At 38.5% G+C, this 23228-nt stretch overlaps 1 protein-coding gene and 1 long non-coding RNA gene across 3 annotated transcripts in view; both read left to right on the top strand.

The window, feature by feature from the left end:
* The window catches only part of znrf3 (zinc and ring finger 3), an 84066-nt gene that overhangs the window by 3470 nt on the left and 57368 nt on the right, over positions 1–23228 (top strand). The window lies entirely within an intron of this gene.
* Positions 1368–4286, top strand: LOC119788764. Its single transcript, XR_005281509.1, has 3 exons — positions 1368–2041; positions 2191–2294; positions 4113–4286. It is a non-coding gene; the product is annotated as an uncharacterized LOC119788764 (long non-coding RNA).

Raw genomic sequence — 23228 nt, 5'->3', positions numbered from 1 at the left:
TTCTCAAAGTGCAGTGCAAACTTTTGCAGAGCTTTATCTGCTACATCCACATGGCTCAATTCGATGCTATCCTGTAGAAGAGTGTGCATTGCAAAAACTAAGAAAGAGATGATGCCAGTACTTATATATATATTTTAAATGCCAGTTAAAATAGTAAGTAAGGCACAAAACAACAGAAGTTATCTTCACTTTGATGCTTTCCAGAATTTTCTGTCTTTCACTGATCTTGGTGCCCTTGTGACCTCCACAGGTGGGTTAATGGCTAGCAATTCCTGGTCTATATCACTGACCTCAATACTATGAAAAAGGGATATTCAAGAGCTACTCCAGGAGATTGTGCTTCAGAAAAATATGACATGGAAATGACAAAAAATAAAAAAATGAAATAAAATAAGGATTTGAAATAAGGAAAAGTATTTATAATCAAATGTATGAATTTTGGTTTTTAAATCTCAATTAAGAAAAAAAGATCTGAAAATAAATGTTTCAATTGCAGTATTTAATAACAGATTATTACCCAAAATGTACTATTCCCCTTTAATAATAGAATTTAAAGTGTGAAATTGGGGAATGCTTTTTAAACTAGATTTCAGATTTCCTGTTTTAAATTTTAAATGGCATTTTTATTAGAGACTCTCTAGGTCTTCCTAGAATATCAAAAAATGAATTTGTCCTATTCTACAACAACTCACTGCCACTACAATAAAAAAAAAAGTTTAGCAACTGGAGAGCAACTTTTTTTTTTTTTTTCCTGTCCTATTTTAAAAAATGTTTTCTGTAAGCAGATGTTCTTGATGGAAAAAAATAAAAATAAAATAAATATATATATATATATATATATATATATATATAAAAGCAGAGATGGGAAGTAACGAAGTATTTGTACTTCGTTACTGTGTACTCAAGTAGATTTTTCTGATATTTTTACTTTACTACTTATTTTTATGGCGACTTTTTACTTCTACTCCTTACATTTTTACACAAATATCTGTACTTTCTACTCCTTACATTTTAAAAAATTGGCTCGTTACTTTAGTTTTGAATCATTTCAATGGAGTTACCGTTATTATTTTTCACGTCATCAATACCAAATTCAATCTAATTGGATGGGAATCTATGTTGCATTTGACGCACCACTACAAGATGAATCGACAGATTCGGCGGTATTCATTCGCTGCAAATCATTGCAGCTTGGTGGCGGTGTCGTTAGCATAGTAGCATGGACGACGAGATGATTGAAAACGAACACAACGGAGATCTAGTCCTATTGGCAGAGATCCATTTAAAATGTAGGCAACGGCATGAAAAAAGTGGTTTCTACTTTTACTTTTATACTTTAAGTAAATTTACAAGCCTGTACTTTGTTACTTTTACTTGAGTAAAGAAGTTTAATCGGTACTTCCACTTTTACCAGAGTATTTTTTAACACAAGTATCTGTACTTTTACTCAAGTACGGAAAGTGAGTACTTTTGCCATCTCTGTATATAAGGTCTAACACTAAGTAAGATAGTCAGAATTGATATCCTGTAACTTAAATTAATATAATATTATTGTTAATGTAATTATGGAAGACTTTTTTGTTAATACCATAACTAAATAACCTGATGCCTTTTATATCTCTGTCAGAATTGTAAAACTTTTTTAATACATTTCACCAATTGTGTTTTTCTTGACTTTTTTGTGGTGAACTCCTCTGCATTTTGTTATTCCTGGTTTTCCAGATTGAGTCTCCTCAGAATTCAAATGTTGCTTAATTTTTCATTTAGATGCCATGCTAATTTTAAATGACAGATTATATAGATACCTGGTATATAAGGCTTCTGAATAGTTCCACACTGGCCATGAGTCCCTGACCAATCATGTTTGATGGATTTGTTGTTCCACTCCAACCAGTCAGAGCTGCAGAGGGTCATTGTGTCCTGCATGGTGTCTCTATTACTTATTTAACAAAGCACTAAAAGAGACATCGCTCATTCTCGCTGATTCTGAACAATTTTCAAGTGACATCGTGGCCTGAAATTGAAGTCCTGCTTTTTGGAGGTACGTTTCAAGTTAATTAAACCTGTAAATATATGTCCCTGTAGTTTTTGCCAACATTAATTGTGCAATTCTATAGGGAGAGGGAAGGCGTAAGTTAAATTATGCCTATTCTTGTCTCTATAGATTGGTCCAAAGACGTAATCTCAAAGAAGAAAGTATTCATGCTGGGTGAAGATATATGGGCAAAGGAGGAAAGCAGGGGTGTGCGCATGCAGAAGAAAATGCGGACGTGGTGCCTAAAACAGCTGTGCTGGTGAGTACATACAAATGATCTAGATCTGCATTTTAAAACAGTAGCCTTTATGCTAAATTAAATATTACTGTAAGCTAGTAAAACACCCAGCTTTTTGTAAAGCAGAAAAATTTATGTGTCCAGCTTATAAATTCATATGCAAGTAAAATACACAACATTTAGGCAACATTTGGGCTAGTTGTAATTATAAAGAGTAAACGTACTAGTTTGTTTCCATGCTAAGAATAAGACATTTGCTTATTAGTGTAACACTAAAGCATCAGCCACATGCTGCTGTTCAAAGTGTAGTTTAAACAATTTTGAATTTATAAAGTTTTAAATAAAGAACCCCAAAGGGGTCTTTGTGTTATTCAAATTACTGAGAGCAGAAAACAGATTTTATCTAGTATTTAGTTTTTGATTAGATACTGTATGATTAGTATCACAAGTGCAAAAATCAGCAGCAAGGCTACAACAAGGAAAAACATTTAACAAGTTTAAGCATGAAGCATTAATTGGGCAAAAACCCCACGAGCAAAGAATGATAGAAAATGGCAAGTCAAAAAACATTAGTGTAAATAAAAATCATACCCATACGCCTCAAAGTCATGGCAAATTTGAACATTTACATACATAATAATTGATCTCACATTGGAGAAATGTACCTCTGCAGTTTACCCATCCCCTTGGGGAGCAGTGGGCTGCCATTGTGTGGCCCCCGCGGAGCAATCTGGGGTTAAGGGTCAGGAACCCAGAGTGGAGGCTGTGGGGATCCAACCGGGTGCTTGCAACCTTCTCAGAGCACAAGCACACTGCTGTAACCTCTAGGCCATCACTCCCCATTTACAATAAGATGTTGGGAAAATTATTGTTTATTGGATCTTGTTATAATCTTATAAACAACTTAAATGTGACCCTGAAAATAGAATATTCCCCTCTGAAATGTAGTGTGCTCAGTAGCCTGAGCCGCTGCAACTGAGCAGGCCATTAAAAAAAGAAACTTCCACACATGAACTCTGTAGTTTCCTCATAAAACCTACGGAGAGAATGCAAACTGAGCACAGAAAGGCTCCTCCTGAGCCCAGGACTCAAACCTGTAACAATCAGTCCACTTTTTGCTACTTCCCACTGCAAGCCGTGTTACACCTGCTGCTGCTCCCCCTCTTCCATCATCTGTGGTCTGAGGTGCTGATTGAATTAAGTTTAATACATAAACTTCACCTGAACTTCATTAAGCTCATGTCAATGAGACTATGACAATGTGGGGCTGTTATCCATTTTTTATCCTATACACATTTTGCAGGCAAGCCAAACTGTATTATTCCTGTCTATAGGCTGCTATCCTTATACTTGTGGTCGTTCAGGATTCATTCCCTGTCCTAGAGTTTGCTCTTTTCTCAAGTTTGTGTCACATTGTTTTTGTTTTCTTCCTTATTAGGAGTTCTTCAGTGTTTCTAGCCTTATTTTACTGTATCTATGTTTGTTATTTCAAAAGGTTTTATAAAAAAGCCCCTTAGTTGTTGCGGTTATGTTTCATTTTGGTACTTTCTTCCTCTGGTGTTTGTTTGCTTTAGTTCTGGTTTTAGTTTGTAGTTTCTATTGTCATGGTTACATCCTGATGTTGCTTCCTGTGCTTGTCTGTGATTGTCAATTAGTTTTTTTTTAATATATATTGATGCCATCAGCTTACCTGATTGGGTCCTCAGACTCTGTAGCTGCTGGCTGAACATAACGTTTATTTGAAAGTTTTATTTTCTTATGGGTTGTTAGCGATGACTGAACTATATATTCATTTGTTCAATTGATCCTCTCCCCTTCCCCTCCCTTTCTTTCATACAGGACCACTTGGCTGGCAGCATTGACTGTATCAAAGAGAGCCTTCCTGCAGCTGAACAGATCTCGTTTGACTATTTTTGCTTAGGAACTGGTCCTTGCTTAGTCCACATTGACTGGGAAGTCTGGAAAAGGGGGAAAGCCAAAAGGACAGCTGGTTCACCATAACTGGTGAATAACCTCAGGGCTGTTTACAAGGCTTCTATTGTTTTATTTTCTTACTATCATCACAATTCATTCAATGTTTTGCTCACTGCTAATCCCTTGGACAAAAGTTGGTCGATTGAGTAAAAATGGAGGAAAATGTTGACCTTACCTCTTTATTTTCTGCAGATGCTGCTCTTCAGGAGTTTCCAAAGACAAGTGCTTCTGATGTTTGAGCGGCCATCAGACACAAGCGTAACACGAGTAGTTTATCTAAAACAAAGAGCATATAATGGTTCTGTAAAATGCATTGTTTTCCCAACTGAGAAACGTTAGATCTATAACGATGTTTTATCCTAATTTACATATTTTTTATAATGCTTTTCCACTAAAAAAAACAATTTTATCAAAAAAAATATTGTTTTGAGTTTTTTTGTGTAAATTGTCATAAGAGAAAATATCTGTAAACTTAATATCTTCACAAATGTTTCTGTAATGGCAATGCACCATAGAAGAAAGTGAATATATTTAATAAACAAAGTACTTTTTTCACCTTGAAAGTGTGTTTAGTGGTCCTTGATTTAAATCAACCTTGTGTAAACAGTTATCCCAATTTTTCTGCAGTACTGGATTGTGGCATATAGGTGGTATAGCAGAGTAATACAGGATGTAGATCAGTAGCTAAAAAGTATACTTTAATTACAATACATCAAAAGTATAATGAAGCATACTATTATATTTAGGGTACTTAAAATACTATTTAGATGTACTAAGAACTTAAGTATGGTATACAAATATTCCTACTAAGTAGGTATGTTAATAATGCATACAAACCTGTATACTTGAAGTTCCATTTTAACACATAATAATTCACCTAATACACTTTAATTTGTGCTTTTCTACAATTAGATAATTTTTCTTGTTAAATAATGATGAACAAACTTGAAGTATATTGATGATTAGTCTTGCTGCAAGCATAATATACCTGGGATACATATTTTACTAAGGAAGCGCCTCAAGCTTTACATCAGAACCTTCATCTATTTAACCTTTGTTTTTGTTTTTTACAAACATAGCTGCTGACAACTTGGAGTAGACTTGTTTTTTTCAGGCTGTTCTTCCAAATAAGAAGTATATCTTAAATTTTTCATAAACTGATTTCTGCCAAAGATATTTGTTTCTGTAGTGTACAACATTCCGGTAAAGTTCAAGGAAATTCTTGTGGTGTGTTTTAAAAAAAAAAAAGGATTAGATTGAACCAAATCTTTAAGTTGTATAGTGTTATCAGGTTGGCACTATAACATTTGGTTTTGAAGTATTTTGGTCTTCCTCTTTTGCTGTTTGATCTGGACCAATGGGGTTTCTGTAGCACAGTGTTTAGTAGTGGCCAGACCTCAGCAGGTATGGGTTCAAATACAGCAGGGGATTGTGGGATTGGGGAAGAGAAGTGGGGGTGATTTGGGAAGGGGGTGGGGGTCTTGGCACTGTTCCTGAGTAAAGATCTAACCACAATCACCACATGCAGGCTCCCGACTCTCCTTTTCGCATTCCCCAAAGTTAACAGCACATGAGCTTTGCCTGAAGAGTGCGAAAAGTGGCACATGCTGCCCGGGCCAAAAATAATAAATTAAGTTAATTTGCTTTTGCTCTCTTTCAGGGGTTTGGGGGTTGATGATGTAGATTTGGCCCCGTTGCCAAAACCTAAAGCTTCTCGAACCAGGCCCCACATTGGTACAGTTTAAGTCTGTAATTCATTTTAAAACATCGCTGTGTGTGTAGCAACCAGATCCAAACTGCAACTTTAAGTGATCTTTAAACGGCTCCAGAACTTTTATTTGTGTATATATTTATTTTTTTATAAAAACATGTTTTGAAGTTTCTAAATATAATTATTCCTATTTACACATCTGCTTTTTAATAAACGTTCTTGAAGTACCTCTTTAGTGGGTCTTGGGAATGAAAAAGAAGCAGTTTTGTGTCGAGCAATTGAATGGAGAAGCTATAATTTAGAGAACTTAATCCTTGTGCATATGATCCACTCAGTAATTTGGTTAAAAAGTCAACTGTGTTTAAACCTTTACCGCCTTTCCTTTCAAAAGTGTACATTCCACTTGATCTTGATTCACACTTCTCACATTAAAACACACAGACTTCACTATGCATTCTTGTGGTACATGAGTTTTTCAGTTTTCAACTTATGAAAATCTGGAAAATTTGTTTCTAAGTAACTTTGATTCATAAAGATTTAGATCCATCTTTTGCTGCAACTACCACTGTATGTATTGAATGGGTTTTTGTCTCCATCAGCATTGCACTAAGCTTAATTCTTTGTAGAACAGCTCAGGATCAGATGGATTCAATGCAAAGTAACAGTGACTATCAAATTTCAAGTCTTGCTATAGATTCTTGTTTAAATTAAGCTTTGGGCTTTGACTGGGCCATTAAAATCAAACTGTATGCTGTGATTAAATCGATCCCCTTGCAGCTTTAGTTATCTGCTGGAAGAGGAAACTATTCCTCAAATTTCAGCTCTCTTCTCCTACTATTACCCTGTAAACCCCTTAACCAGCTTCTTATGAACTTTTACCAGTTTACCTCTCTTCAAAAAAAGCCTTCTTATTGTTATCGCTACTATGATACCTTAGGGGATGTTGTGAGGTCTGGGTGAATGTTTCTGACACACAGCAGTTGGCATGTAAGCCAAAGAATTTTGTCCTATTCAAGATGTTGGTAAAGTCTCCAACATTGCTTGAAGAAACCTGCAGTCTTGGCATTTTATGGCCTTAATTTCAACATTGGCTGATAAAGACTAGAGTTGAGGTGTTCCCTTCAGCTGATCCTTCTGCCTTTGCTGTTAATCTCTGCAACTGGAGTAACAATAATCATCAGGAAGCTGTATTAATAAGAATAAATTCACACAAATGCACAATTTACAAATGAATTGACTTTTACTGGCAGTTGGTTGCTCTGTATATGAACACAACATGCTTCTAGTTTACAATTACAAACCATTTAGGACATAAAATCATTTAAAATGTGTGATTATAACATGGAAAAACAGAGAAAGGTTTAAGGGTTATGAATATTAAATCTATAGAAAGATGGTTGATAAAACATTTCATTAAAAGATTCCCAAAATGAATGCTTTTTTTGATTGCCAACGGCTCGGACCTGTACGAATTTGATGCAAAGGAAAACGCCATCTACCTCTTGTCATTTGTGCACTTTTGGGTGTCCTGCACCATTGCTTTTGTGCCATGGCCTGCAGATGCTGTGCAGCAGCTCACAGCTGCCTCTGATTTTGAGCAGACTCGTGCTTGTTGTCATTCGACTGAAGAAGCTTGGACGTGGCAGGGGCACGCAAAAGTCCAGATGGAACTCATAGTGTCGTCGGCCGGAGCCAGAGGGAATAATGTGGCTTTTTCCTCACTTCCTCTCAGAGAGGACAGAGCATCCCTTGAATCCTCCTTCAAAAATAAAAAAAACTAATAGATTAGGCTACACTTTTCCCTACGACCACAAGCTTTTTGACCTTTGAACTTAATCTTCTGATGCATGTAAAGTTCTTGCAGCGTGTATTTCCCCAACTAACTTAATGTTCAGGGGTGGAAATGGTGGTTTTCTGTTGAGACAACGATGCGCTGAAATGCTGGAGCTCCTACCTTGCAGTTGGCAGGGCTTGTGTCGCGCTGCATTTAGACTATAATGAGAGCTTTAGTGGTTAAAGGCATCCAGCGCGCGTTCTCACCGCAGCCTGGAAACCCCAAGAGGCTATAATGAGGCCGGGGCCCAGACAGTAGGTGCCCCGATCCGGGGCCACTCCCAGCGCCAAAGAAACAGTAGCAGAGTACACAAACGCTGGTTTCGAAAGGTTGAAAAGCGACGTTCCCTTCTTTTTTTTCCCAGTTATTGGCTTGGCGGTTACAGCTGTATTTTAAGTGCTATCGTTTTTTTAACCACCACCCTGTCTTACTTTCATGTCCCAGCCAAAGTAATTTGAGGCTGTGTTTCTCCTCTTTTTGGAATAGAACAGACTAAACTGTTTTTCCCTTTCTCTTGCTTAACAGCCCATTCATCCTACCCTCCCCTATTTAGCAACTCACCCCCAGTCTGGTATTTTAAATGCAGCCAAAAATTGTTACACATCCCAGACTGAAAGTGGATGATTTCAAGTAATGTTTACAAACCAATCAGCTAAGGCTAAGTAGTCTCTCAGACTAAATTGAATGCTTTTGGGGTCCGTCTGCGGAGGATGTGTTGCTGGCCAGTGTTCCAATCCACTTCTCTCATATTTCATGTCATTTAGACAATAAAACAGCATGATATATAGCCCTGGATAAAAAACTGGACCAACCTTGTCTGCTTCACTTTCTTTCTCTAAAGGTATATTGCCTAAAGAAACAATGAACATTACTAAAATGACCAAGTAATGGTGTCATATACATAGTTTTTTTCAGTCACTGTATGGAGCCTGGTGCTTAAAAAGTGCATGCTTGATAGGATGATCGATGTGCATGTTTAAAAATAAGTATTGTACTGCTGGAAATTTATTTTGGTGCATCTGCCTGCTTTTCATTTGCATTTTGACAAAATAACATTCTTCTTTACCTGTAAGGTAAAGTTCAGTGCAAAAAAACTTTTAACATGTTTCAAATGCACCAACTAAAGCAATATTAACTAAATGTATTTAAACATCACATACCTCTTAATTTTTTTAGTGAAAAAAACATCAACATTTTCTATGGCCAGTTAGCAACATTCGTTTGATAGAATGTTTACTTCAATGTAACACAGTCCTGATGTTTGTGGTTTATTTAACTGCATTTTGAATTAAACTGTCTTTGTTTTATAATATTCATGATTGTCTGAAATCAGAATAATTCTGTAGAGTTGATATAAAATGTACCCATTCATATTATATTTTGATTTTCAGGCCACTTTTGTTTGTTTATGTCATCCAACTCTCTTGTGATTTTAAAAGCAAAGCTGTTATTTTGGCTAATGTTTCTCTAATTAGTGTTAATTTAGACAATGCACTCAGGTCAGAGCTCATTCTTATCCTGATTTAGCTGTGCATGCAAACATACACCTGGGCAACAGAGAGGTGGAAAACTAAGAACAAAAATAGTCATTATTCCGAGTCCAGTTAATGCTTGAATTTTCTCTGTGAGGCACCTTGAATCTGTGCTTGGATTAGTGAAACTTACCCTGGGTATGTCAGCAGAGACCTGAGTCAAAGAAACTGAAAAGTGGTTTTCCTTTTAATAGAGGAGGCTGTAAATACTGGAGAACAAATACTTCATATGATAAGATGCAATTTGAATTTCAGATATTTAGATATTTGGCCATTACTCTGCTCAGAAGTTAATAAGATCAATTAAATTTCAGCTACAGACTGCTCATAAGATGTTAGGACATGACGAGTTATTTGTGCTGCAATGTTTTTTGTATGCTGAAGGCAAGCTGCCAATGATGGAGTGTGAAATCGTTACCGTACAGCCCAGATGGAATCAGATCGATTGCAGTTTACTTAAGATGTCATCTTATTCTGATGTTTGAGAGGACAGCGGTCCTACCTGCTGTGTGGAAGGAAGGCAGTGGTTCAAATCCAGTTAGAGAAGTTTTGGGATCAGAAAAGCTTTTTTTCCCTGTAATTATTCAATAGGTTAGGTTTTGTTTAATTGTAGTGAATTATAGCTGTATATCACATTATGCATTTTCGAACATTATTTATTCACATAATTTTCTGTTTATATTGATAACTGGCATTCACATTCACTGCTCCTTCCCTTAATAAATTGTTTTATTTCCTTCAGATTTTTTTTTCTTTTGACTAAATGCATTATTTGTTTTCTAGAAAATAAACCTTGTACAGCAATTTCATTGAAAGATTTAGGGCCAGAGAAATATCAGTTTGTTAGCTGCCTGTCTGCTCTTTCTCCATAATAAGTCATAAATCAAGGTTGAACTTTTTGCATAATATTAATTGCATTTGTCGAATTAACCCAATGAATGCTGTGTCATTTGAAAGGTAGGGCTTAAAAAATAACAGTTGATACATAGAATTTTTCAGATTTAACAGGTTTTCTTTATATATAGCGGGGCAAAAAAGTATTTAGTCAGCCACCAATAGTGCAAGTTCTTCCACTTAAAAAGATGAGAGAGGCCGGTAATTTTCATCATAGATATACCTCAACTATGAGAGACAAAATGAGAAAAAAAATCCAGAAAATCACATTGTCTGATTTTTAAAGAATTTATTTGCAAAATATGGGGGAAAATAAGTATTTGGTCAGTTACAAACAAGCAAGATTTCTGGTTCTCACAGACCTGTAACTTCTTCTGTAAGAGGCTCCTCTGTCCTCCACTCGTTACCTTCATTAATGGCACCTGTTTGAACCCGTTATCAACGGGTTCAAACAGGTGCCATTAATGAAGGTGCCATATGCTCCTGCTTATCAATAACTATTGAGAGATGATAAGGAGTTTAAATGAATATGCATAATAATAAATAATTTTTAAGGTGATGCGGCCGTATTTAACGCTATGTTCTCATGCTTGGACTAAAGTCTCAATTGATGATTTGTGTTTCTTTTAATTCAGAGAAAAATCTAGGCAAACCTTTTTAGCCAACTGAAAGGCAGATCTCAGCAAAAGATCCTAAATAAAATCGTGGTCACTTCAGTGTTGTTTTTCAATAAAAGGATTATAAACTATAGGATTGGAATTAAGGGACAGTATCTGTTTTAAACTTCTCTGTACAGTTTGATGTTCATGTCTGATAGAAGCTCAACTAACCAGTCCAAATCAATACTGGTATATCCCCTCGCACTTATTATTTAGCAAAGTTTATGCTCCTGTTTGCCAAACTATATTCTTTCATTCTTCCTTAAATCTTAAATTCCTCCTTCCTGAGCCTCTTTCTCCCAGTCTAGGCACAGATTCGCCTAAAACAAGTGTGCTTTGGCACTTATAGCCCCGGTACCAATGCTCCGAGCAGCATTCTATCCTCCCAGGGTCGTGTCACTTCCCTCCTGATCCAGCATTGATTATGTGTCCAAGTGTATATGTCTGAATGTCTTGTTTTGTCCTTTAACACTTTATTGATTAGGAAGCATTAGAAATAGAGGATGTACTTTTTCTTTTGAAAACTGTGTTTGGGAAAAGGGTCCAAGCAGGTGGAGAACTGTTTTATGTCTCTGCCTTCTGCCGTCTCTCAGGTTTCTTTGGAAACTCGATGAATGACAGGAGTCCTGAGTGGGTTTTTTGTTTTCTGTGCAGCACGTGGTGTATATTGCTTGCGTTTTATGAAACGCCGCTGAAAGGCACAGTCCATCCACACATCCCCGCATTTTTATCCACTGACACACAGGGTGCACGGAACAAAGGCTGAGGGGTCAAGGGTTATGAAATGACAATGCTCGCAGTAGCTCATCCAGGCAGAGGCATCCTTTGTTGTTGGTTAGGAATGTGCTGACTAACTGTGAAAGGCCACAATGCCAACCTCCTCCTTTTGTTTAACTTTTTTTTTTCATGCAAGTGGGCTAGAAAGTTAGGTGAAGTGGAGGACCAGTTCCCTGCTTAAATATGTCTTCTTCCACTTCATCTTTGGCTGTCAGTCGTCTTACTGATCTCCTTTGTTTTTCCCTTTTTCTAAAAGGAGAGGCACAGACTTATCAGAGATCTTCTTTACATACATTCAAGGTCAAGAACACCCTGTTCAAAGTTCTGCCTTTTGTATACATCATTACATAATGTGCAGGTTTATGCAGTCAAAATAAAAGGCAATGTTGATTTAATGCAGGAAGTATCTTTCCTCTCACAACTTTTTTTTTTTTCTCCCTCTACTGGTTGTGCTTGTTCAGTCTTCATCAGAGTCATCAAAGGCACTTTTTCTTTCATTCTCTTTGATCTTTTCTAAAACTATTTCCCTTACGGCCTTTGTGACATCACTGCCAGCGTTTCAGTCAGTTTGAGGAAGATGCTTTTGACCCAAACTGCTCTGTTTGTGTGTGGATACTGCACCCTGCTAAATCATTTCTACCCCCTAAGTGTTCAGGGTTTTCCTTTTTTTGCAAATGCAAATCTATAATGTTTTATATACATTTATAAATCAAGTTTTACTTTAATATCAAACATGCAATTACTTAGCTTAATAAAACTCCCATACTGTGTATAATTCACAAGGGTCTGTTTGAAAACGGCAATACTGTGGCACAGATGTGGTTGTCCTTCTAAACTGCCTAATGAGACAACAAAATAAACAGCAAGAGTCTAGAAATCTGGTCTCTATGGAAGAATGGCAAAAAGTAAGCCTGCTAAAGGTGCACAGCAAACATGTAGTAGAAGCTAATATGATCACAGGGGAGCAAAATCATTGTAGTTCACCTCTTCCCTGAGCTAACCATGGCGATGGCAGCTTTGTGGTGAGAGGACCCTCTCCTCTGGGTAAGGAAGCTAATCAATTCATGAGAAAAATTTGCCTAAATAGATGAAGGTCATTGATGAAAACCTGTCTTGGGTTTAAAAAGACTATGGCCCCATTAACAATATCTTAAAGCTGATATTTCATGTCTTCAATTTCAAAATGATGTTCTATTTTCTGGTGCTTTAGCAAATAAAATCCTACTAAAATGGGAAAATAGTTCAAAAGGTATGAACGTTTTCGGAAAGCACTACACCATTAAAGGAAAAAAAGGCTGTAGCACAATGAGGCCAGAGGTATGATGGATTGGACATGCTTGGTCAGATGAGAAAAGCTGGTTTATCTCTGCATTCTTATTTTTCCTACAGAGCGCCGTATGTCTCCAGAGTAATGTAATATCCGTACATCTATCCTGCTCTTGCAAAAAGAAAGTGGCCTAGATTTTTTTCTTTCTTTCTTGTATTTCATGAAAAATTGGCTTTCATATTGTTCCTGCATCAGGTGTATCACTGAAAACTCTGGGGACGTAGGGGGACGGGGGGGTAGGTGGAGGTGGGTATATTTGCTGAAAGCATTGAAGAGTCAAATATAATTTCTTTCTGGAGTTTCTGGGCTGGTGGTACAATTTAGGAAGTGGATCAAAAGTCCATTATCCCCTCCTCTTTCCCCTCAACCCCTGTCAGCTGCCCAGGCTGCCACCGCCACTCGCTCCAGCGTCTGGACCCTGAACCTGGGGAGGGGCCTGCGAGGCTTGGTGAATAGCTCGCTGGGAGTCTTGCTGCGAGCGTAAACCACATGAATGCGCCGCCTGAGCAGATAGTATCAAGCGAGGCGGGGAGTCCTGGGAGGCCACGGTGCTCGGCGCTGTTCCGCGTGTTGACATCAAAGGCAGAACCAAGGGAGGTGGGGGTCGGGGGGGGGGGCAGAGCGAGGGAAAGAGAGAGTGAGAGAAAAAGGAGCGAAGGCTGGGCCAAACTCTTCAAAGAACTTCTATGACTAATGCCGGCACTGATATGCAGAGCTGCAAAACTGAATGATGATGTAATTGCGGGCCTTCGAGCTAAATCTGCTCCCGTACAAAATAAAGGTGAAGGTGTTGCTCATATGTAAGGGGACATACCCATCTAGTGTTTTTAAGCTTGAAATCAGACAGATCAACATGTTCTTTTTCTCTCTATATGCTGGTGTTTTAAATCAGGGAAAAAGTTAGTTTTTTGACAAACTGCTTTGATTCTACTGGACGTCTCCAGAGTCTTTCTGTAATGTTTCATGTAAAACTTCTGTTTGGTTGTAATTATAATGTGCTCTACTTTTTATAAAATGTCCCGATCAAGCTAATATCTTATAGCCTGATTGCATCGAAAAGATGCACAGACCCCTTAGTTGTGATGCAACAAGACTGCAGTGCTTTACAGAAACTCCTTAAGAAAATCTTGGATTTATGTGTTAAACACAAAGAAGCTTTTCTTTTACGTTAGGTTTATCTTATGTCAGGAAATCAAATTTTTTTCTTCTAAAACCTCTTTTGTCATAAGCCCGATTTGTAATTTCACCTTTGCTGTATAGCTTTTTTGGATGTTATTACATTTTTTGAATAATTTCCACTTAACAAAATATCTTTAGACTTATAAAGTTGCAGTCAAAAATTAGTTTGTCTAATCAGTTTGACATTTCCTGTCTTACATATTGTCCTCTGCTACTCATGTAGCAGTCCGTTTCCACTTTCTGAACTCACCTTAGTGCACGTGACTATGGCAGGGCATTAATTCATGTCCAGCTGTGTCTTTCTTTCTCCTTGCAGTCCATCTGTTCACCTTCCATTATTGCCCATCACTGTGATGGCTACAGGTACTCCTACAGGTCCCTTAAAATGAAAGACAGTTGGAAGGAATGAGCATAATTTTGTAGGGATGCATATAGAGTGAACTTCATTGTTTGTGTTGCTCTACTTCCAATCTGACACATTTCATATTTGTCTAGATCCGTCCCTCTTGCACGCCTCTGTAAAAGCTGTACTTTTCATTTATAGCTATTTTTGAAGAGGTTAAGTTATTCTGGGGTGACTCCATGGGCAGTTTGTCCAAACACACTTAGCTCTCTAATGACAAGTTGTCCCTGGACATGTCAGGGAATCTAGGTTCTCAGAAAGCTGTTTTGATAGAAAGGAGAGATGGAGCTGGAGACGGCGGGAATAACAGAAAAAGATGAGCTGCTGCAGAACCTTGGCTGTTCTGCCTCCATCCCACAGGCATGTGCCAAAATCCAACTGTCAGCTCAGGGTGACATGCATCCCGCAGGCATTCTGAAGTAAACATCTCTAGAGTTTGTGGCGCTGACATTTGGACAGTGGCCTCACCCTATACACTTAGAAGGAACATTTTTCCATCATAAAATATATGTTGGGACTAGATTTATCCAGAAGACTCATTCCTAAAGCCAGTTTGTGGTTTTCTGGTAGGGTTGTGTAGGTGTTTCCAGTTAAATTCAGCTAACTTTTGGTGATACATCGTAGGTAATTCAAATCTTTTAATTGACAAAGGTATTTGAGATAATCTTTTCTTTACCTTCCTGTTTCCTCAAAACTCTTAGAGACAGCATTTAAACATGTTCTGGCCATTTGTACTTTCTTAAGGGTTGAGAAGGCAAGATAAGATTGAACAGAACATGTCGCGTTTGCACCTTTAAATGCTTAAAATAAGGTATTGATGAATACATACTGGCTACTTGGCTTCAGTAAATTGATCAAACTGTCGCAATTTAGTTTAAAATGTTGGAATCACTCCATTTTTTTTCCAGTACCTTCACTAAAAGTCTCATTTTGTATTTCTCATCATTCCCTCTGAGGTTTTCTGTTAATCCTGCCTCCAGCTAATAAGAGGATGGTGACGATTTTACAGTAGGTTGACTGGCAAAAGTCACTCATGCTTTATTCCTTTCTTTCTAATAAGCTCTGCCTTTAAGGAAGAGGTTTTGACTTTCCCTTTGGCAACCACTTCTGTAGTTGGCTTTTCTGCAACATTGCTTTGAGCTAAGCTCACGCACACAGGATTCGGTAATGTACTGATGTATGCGTTCAATGTAATTATTGTTTTGTAGAAGTTGGAGTTTGTATTACCCGGGCAACAAGAGAGGCTTTAAAATTTAAATTAGACTCTGTAGTGTTTTGCCCAAAGTTGATGCCTGGTCTAAGTTGTGTACCAAAACCTTTTAGTTACGCGTTAACCTAAGTGGATCGATAATCCTGGAGCTTTCTGTGAAACCTCTCTGTAAGATTACAGGTTAAGTTCTTTACTCGTCATTTCCCTTCCTTCCTTTCATGAGTTCTTTCTCTTGTTTTTTTTTTTCCCTTTTTTTCCTGCTCTTTTCTCTCAGTTCAGTTAAGAAGGGGGGGGGGGGGTGTATAAATGTGAGACCACACATGCTGTGTCAATGTTTGCTGAAATAATTAGAGACAATGTGGGCCAATAACAGGAGGAGTGCAGTAACCTGAACTCACTTTGTTCTGCCCCGACAGCAACACAAAAGCCATTCACAGTCCCACAGATCCGTGGGCTCAAAACGGGAACAACTGAGTATCCTGCCCAGCCGTGGTGCGCGGCTCTGGGGATCAGAAGGAAAACTGACCAGTTTCCAAGGATTCACTTTGTGTGCCAGCTTAAAATGATGCTGATGTCACTCTAAAGGTTTTTAGTAAATCCCTGCCACCAACCTCATCCCAGGAAAAAAAAAAGACACAAAACCCTACCCCTTGTCAACCTTCCCAGTCATCCAACACATGTCCCTGGCTTAGAGGACCCTCTTTAACTAGAGGATATCCGGCTGCCCGGTATGCGAAGAGCCTGTGGATTCCTGACACGAGTGCTAGAGCTGGACTCAGAGGTGACTTTCAGCATGGCCAAACAACTGTTGGATTAGTGAGAAACTTTAAGTTGATTCTAAGCCAATAGGAGACGGCTTGGCCTAGAGAAGGGTATACGCTATTTAAATGGAGGCTCAGTAGACTGTTTTAAGTGTCTCTATTTATTTACATCTAAAGCATACCAAGGCTGCCTGCAAGATGTGGTATTAAACAACAAGCAGAGCCTAAAGAGGAAATACCAATTAGATGATTTTAGATGAAATGAAAAAAAAAAGTCAAACAAATTGAGCAGGGTTCAGTCTCTGTTGTTTACCAAGTTCATACCGTGAAGTGGACCAACTGGTTTGTCTCAGCGGTGTCCATCTTGGAAAGGGGACACCGCTATGGGATGCATACATCCCCTGGAGGTCGCGGGTGTCATTGTGGCACCTGTCCCCACCAGTCTCAGCTCGTGTCAGCAGCTCAGATTTATTTACATTCACTTTTTTCAGTTTGTTCCGGTGCACTGTCAGCTGGAAGCGACGGCAGATTGGTTTGTCAGATCTCCATTCTTGTCAGATTATGTTTTTTTTTTGTTTTTTTTACTTATTATTCCTTAATGGATTGTGCAGAAAGTTGTACCATCACCTAGGATTAGGTGATGGTACAACCTAGGTGTTACCATAGGGATCCTGTACCATCTTAAGCCGACTATTTGCAAATGTTGTTTTTGCCTCCTGGTCCTTTCAATTAGCTTTTCTTTTTTAGACATTTCTATTTTTCGTATTTCTCTATCCCTCTCCTCCTCTTTCCATTCCACTGCGCTGATGTGCTCACGGCTGGCAATGTGTTCCTCATCACAGCTTGTGTTTCCTCTTATCTTTAGCTCTTTTATCAGTGACCGCCACACATGCCCAAATGAAAGGAGGGGAGGGGGAGCTTGGAGAGCGGCTGATGTTATCAGCAGGTGGAGATTTCTGCTCTAGAGTTTGGGGGCCCAGTGCTGCAAAAGGAGGGCCCAGTCAAAAGGGGTCCAGATCAGAGCTCACAGAAATTCCTGCAAACTCAAATTAACATCCAAAACTCAGCGTTTTAAGTTATATGATGAGACCTTTGCATAACATTATAACACTAGTGCCTGTACTGATAGTTGCTGAAAACTACACCTGCATAATTAAGTTTTACACTTAATTATGCAGTTTATGATCCCCATTCTATGATGCCGATTACATTAACTGCCCCAGATGTTTGCATTTAACTTTAAACAAAAAGGCTGTTGATGATGCTTTATCTGAGCTGTGTCTAGTCAGAGGACAACTAGCTAGGTGGTAAAACTAATGTTTTTGTGTGAAAACTGCATTATAAATAATGAAGAGTCAAAGTTAAAGGAAATTAGGATTATTGTTTAAGGTTTACTTTTTTTAATCAGCTGGATGGCATCCTGATTTATGACTTTAGCTGTCAGACCTGCATACATCTACATCTTAATTTTAGCTAAACAAACTGATCACTTCATTTTTATTTCTTAGTCACTGTTAATCTATGTATTAATCTCAGCGGAGACCACTCTTAAGAGAGGCTCTGGTATGTGGTGAGTTGAAATTTAAGCTTATGTTTGTTCTAAAACATATTGAATATGGAAATATTAATGAGATTTGGAAAACAAAAAGTTTGTCTATGAATCTTCATTTTCTAGAGAATTTACATGCAGACTATGGACCAATCTGTAATAGAAGATCTAATTCAACTTTATAAAGTAAAATAAAATGATAACTTTTAATTGATTTAAGTATTAAAATCAAGTGATGACTCTTATTCATCTTACTCTTACTGAAATCGAAGGGTTGACGGTTCAAGCCCCGGCTCTGACTTTCAGTGTCGTTGTGTCATTGGGAAAGACACTTCACCTGCATTGTCTACTGATGGTGGTCAGAGGGCCCGGTGGCGCCAGTGTACGGCAGCCCCGCTTCTGTCAGTGAGCCTCAGGGCAGCTGTGGCTACAATGTAGCTTGCTACCATCAATGTGTGAGTGTGTGCGTGAATAGGTGAATGACTGAATATAGTGTAAAGCGCTTTGGTCAAGTCTACTCACTTGGAAAAAAAGCGCTATATAGGTACTGGCCATTTACCACTTTTTACCATTTACTCATGCCGGATTAAACACACTTATCCTGATGTGTGTAAAATAACATGGTTAGCTTGGAAAACTATCATAAATCAATCTTTAAAAGAAATCTAAAGAGTCAAAATTGGCCATAAAACTATCAAATATGTAATGTATAGCGTTTTAGCCTTTTTGGAATATTCCTATATGTAATTAATATACATGGAAAATTGATCAACGGGGAACGATAGATTGCAGGGATGAAGGTAGTGAGTGGGTTCCAGGCTAAGGTACAGCCTCACAAAACCCTAAAATGATATCGCTGGTGGATATCTGGATGCTTGGGATGCCTTGGATGGCTTCTTGTACACTTTTGCCTTTGTCTTTGCAGGGATGAATAGAGGCCTCTGTGGTAGTGTTGACAGGTTTTTCCAGGCTGAGACCTGACTGGCTGGCAGAATAAGGTGCTGGAGCTCTGGAGACTTCATCTCTCGATAGGGGTAGAAGTCTGACAGGGGATGCTGGTCATCATGGTGTCTCTACAAAAGGCTCTCTGTTTTCTGCCTCTGACCGATTCTTATTGTGACATCTTCGTTACACTGATACACACCCAGTTCTACTTGGCAGCTGCAGCTGTCCATAGCACCAGTTTGTGTTTACATGTTTTTACATGGTTCTACTGAGAGATGAGGAGTAATTGCTGGTAATTGTAAAATATCTTACCTTGTTGTAAAAATGCCTAAACGAGCAGCGATCTGAGAATGTACCGAGGTGCCAGCATGTAGGCTGGAGTTGTAAGTCAGGGTACTGATTAAACTTTCAGTTGAACTGTGTACTTATCCACTTTAAAAGTTTAACCAATCTTCCTGAGCATGGAACAGTCCTGGGTTTAAGTAAAAATAAAATAAAAAAGGCCTTAAACACATAATGGAATGCGGTAGTGAACAATCCAGCTATTTAGAAAATGTCCAAGTTAGAGTAAAATGTAGCAAACTTGTCATGAATATCGTTAAAAATCCGCTAATCAATACCTTATTCTGCATCTTGCTTTGCAGAGGAAGGAAGCAAAACAACCATGGTGGACGATAATGTGGAGAGCAGTCTTTCATTTTGATCTGCTTGAAAAGATTGCTTTGTTAATATGGTGGCTCCAGTTGGAAAAGAAATGAAAGATCGCTAGATGCGCCCCACACTACCATCCATGTTTACTTCCGTACACAGAGGGCACACTCGTTACTTGTGACGTCATTGCGTCCTCTACTGTGCATACGGGACAGTTAAGCTGCATGAATGCAGTTATAATAATAATAATGATAAGAATATATTTTCGTCTGCATTTAACCCATTCCCTAGGGGAGCAGTGGGCTGCCATCATGGGGTGCCCGGTTAGCAATCAGAGGTTAAGGGTCTTTGCTCAGAGACCCAGATTGGCAGTCTGTGGGAGTGGGGCTCGAACTCAGAACCTCAGGATTACAAGCTCTATGCCCCAACTACTTGGCCGCCACTCCCCTCACTCCTCTCACACACTAGATCACATACAAGTCGCATGTATTTGGAAATGTGAAGGAGCAAAACAATCACAATTGAGCATTAATGCCTGCAGTGTGAACATAGCCCTGGGTGTGACTAAGTCTCTAACTCATGCAAAAGAGTTCAAGTCCTTTGGATTCCTGGTCACGAGTGTTGGTGAGATAACGCTGTGAATGGATAGACAGCTTTAGGCCTTATCTGGTGCAAAGCAGGCGCTGCTTTAGTTGTCATGGTGAAGAGAAACTCAGACAAAAAGCAAATCTGTTTTTCAGTCCTTGACTGTGGTTTCAGATGTGGCTCATGACCCCAAGAACGAGATCTTGCATAGAAGGAGGCAAAATGAGCTTCCGCCAAAGGTTACCCTGGCTCTAGTCTACAGACAAGATGGGAAAAATTTTGCTGTGAAGTGCAGTTTAGACATACTGGCTTTCTACCTTAAATGAGTTCAGCACAGGGGGTTTGGATATCTAATTAGTACTATAGATTGAATATTTTTTGATTTCTTTCATTGATTAGATAACTTTCATCATCATGAGGTCAAAATTATTTATTAATTGTCCAGAGTACCAAAGCAAAAGGCAGCATAAGGATGCTGACATGTAGCATTACAGATCAGTGCTTAGTCTGTAATGAAATGTTCAGCACAAGTGCATTTTTCAGCTCTAGAATAACATTGCTCGGATGTTCTCCTTGACTGCTGCCGCATCCGACTCATGGGAGCCTAAATGGGCAAGGACTAGTCCATCTGGTCTTGTGTGTGCTTTGTGGGTTGTTAACAAAATGTGGAGGAGCCATATACAGTCCTAAGAAGAACATGAGGCCTTCACACGTGATGTATGAAGAGTAGAAGCATTCCCAGGCCCTTCGCATGCCCTTGCCGTCTGTCCCAACTGCCCATCTTAAAGAGTCACAGAACCTCTTTGATCTGAATGCTGTCCTCCCAGCTGGAAAGCCATTGGGATGCAAGCAGCCTTTTTGGTCTCCCGTTTCAAGTCACACATTCTTTCCTAAGGACCCAGAGGTCCTGACCCATAGCTGTAGTGGAATTTCATATGCAAAAATAGGCCAGACTTGCGTTGTCTGAATATCAATTCATTCTCTTTTTAATTTCATTATGGTTAGATCTATAGATTTAGGTGTCAGGGTCAAGATGAGACATCTCAGTGTTGGAAATTGGAAATACCTCTCGTCGTTCTTTTCTCTTTTCTCGTTCATATATTTACCAAGTGCAACTTTTAAATATAAGTAAGAAGTTCTCTGATTAAAAACTCCAATTCTGGTCTGCCTATTTTGTCTGGATTTGACTTGTTTATTCCGGAAATTTAGAAAATTATTACAAACGTCTCTAAATGTATGTATTGTAGTCTTGAGCTAACATTCTGAAATTTGATATAGAGTTTGGAATATGAGTTTAGTTTGAAACCTAGTGCAGAGACAGCTCGTCTTCTCGACTGTGAAAAAAGCCGGCTCGTTTTAGATGTTGCTCATTACCTTTTCAAAGCACTCCGTTCCTAACAGGAAATGCTTGTGTGTTTGTGAAGCAGGTTTGAAGTTTAACTCTTAAGCGGCGGTTATCCCCAGGGTCTGCCTTTTCCCCAGTCTTTCCTCTCCCTCTCGTCTGCTTTCCTCTCCCCTCTTGTTTGGTCTTCACCGACTCCTACCTCTGGCAATGCAGCCAGTGAGAACGGGATTAACAATACTGCGTTTGTGCACCGCTCTGCACTTGGCCTGCTGCTAAACAAATGTTTGGAGGAATTCTAGTGGCGGGCCTTGCCCCTGAACCCAGGCTTATCCCACAGTGACTTCATAAATGCTCTCTGGGGTGATTAAAAGAACAAATAATCTTTTATATGATAGCTATATGGTAATGGAATTATTTCCACACCAATTAGAAATAGCCTTTTTCTCTTTATCCTCCTTGTGTATATTATTTATCTTGCCCCTGCTGGGGAAATAGAAAGGTTCAATATCCGTACAATGCAGAAATACACTCTTGGGGGAGCACTATCCAAGCTCTGCAAAGTTATTTTGAAATTTTTTTAAGGCACTAAAAATCAAAACCTTCATGAGTGGGAGAACAAAGCGTATGCCCTCCAACAGTGGAATGTATTTAATCCACAGACTTTGTCCTCAGGCAGTAGTGTGGGTTAATACTTGGTGGTCGGATGACATGGATCCACGCCCAGACCTTCTGTTCATGTCGCCCTGAGGCGACTACTGAGAGCCACTACTTGCAAAAGCATTCTGGTTCCTTTTTAAAAATGATCATTACATATTAGATGCTAACTTTCTCTATATATCTATTTATCTATCTGTCCATCGATCTGCCTAATTGGAATAATTTGGATTCAAGCTAAAGTAGTGAAAAATAATAGGTGCCAATTAAGCCCACTCCTAGTTCTTTCCTCATATTGGAAGTAGGGATGAACGATATAATCGGCCCCCTATCGGTATCGGCCTGTATCGGCCTTAAAACTGAAGATCGGACATTGGCCACCCCAGCGATATTTAACCCGATATTTGATCAGCTTCTGAGTTTCTAAAGTCTAAAAAAAAAAAAAATGCTACTACTTCTTCCCCAAAAACTTATTTTTTACAGACTTAAAAACTTCTAAAGACGAGGGAAAAAATATTGATACATTAAAATATCACAATATCTTCATATGCTGATATATTGCCATTTAAAAACACCATATCAATCTCTTTTACTAATGAAATATTGCTATATGTCATCGTTATGCTACGAAATCCCCCGAAAATTCACAAGATTTTGCCATATTTTTATATGTTGATATATTGACGCGGTATCGATCTATTTTACTAACAAAATCTCACAAGAATTTGCAAAATATCCCGAGAGTTTGTAACAGAGCGATGAAATTTCACGAGATTTTGAAAGTAAAATAGATCGATACCGCGTTTTTAAAAATCTATTTGGTATCAGCATATGAAAATATATTTGAGTATATTATTTTTCAAAGTGTCAGAAATGGATAACAAAACTGCTATTTTCTATGACTACTTATTTTTGTTGAGCTTTAACATCGTATCGGTATCTGTTATCGGTTACATGAGCTTTAA

The sequence above is a fragment of the Cyprinodon tularosa genome, unplaced genomic scaffold (genome assembly GCF_016077235.1).
Source record: "Cyprinodon tularosa strain WSP-4 unplaced genomic scaffold, ASM1607723v1 ctg109, whole genome shotgun sequence".
Lineage (NCBI taxonomy): Eukaryota > Metazoa > Chordata > Actinopteri > Cyprinodontiformes > Cyprinodontidae > Cyprinodon > Cyprinodon tularosa.
The sequence above is the reverse complement of the archived record's forward strand: the minus strand, read 5'-3'. Positions and strand labels throughout refer to the sequence as shown.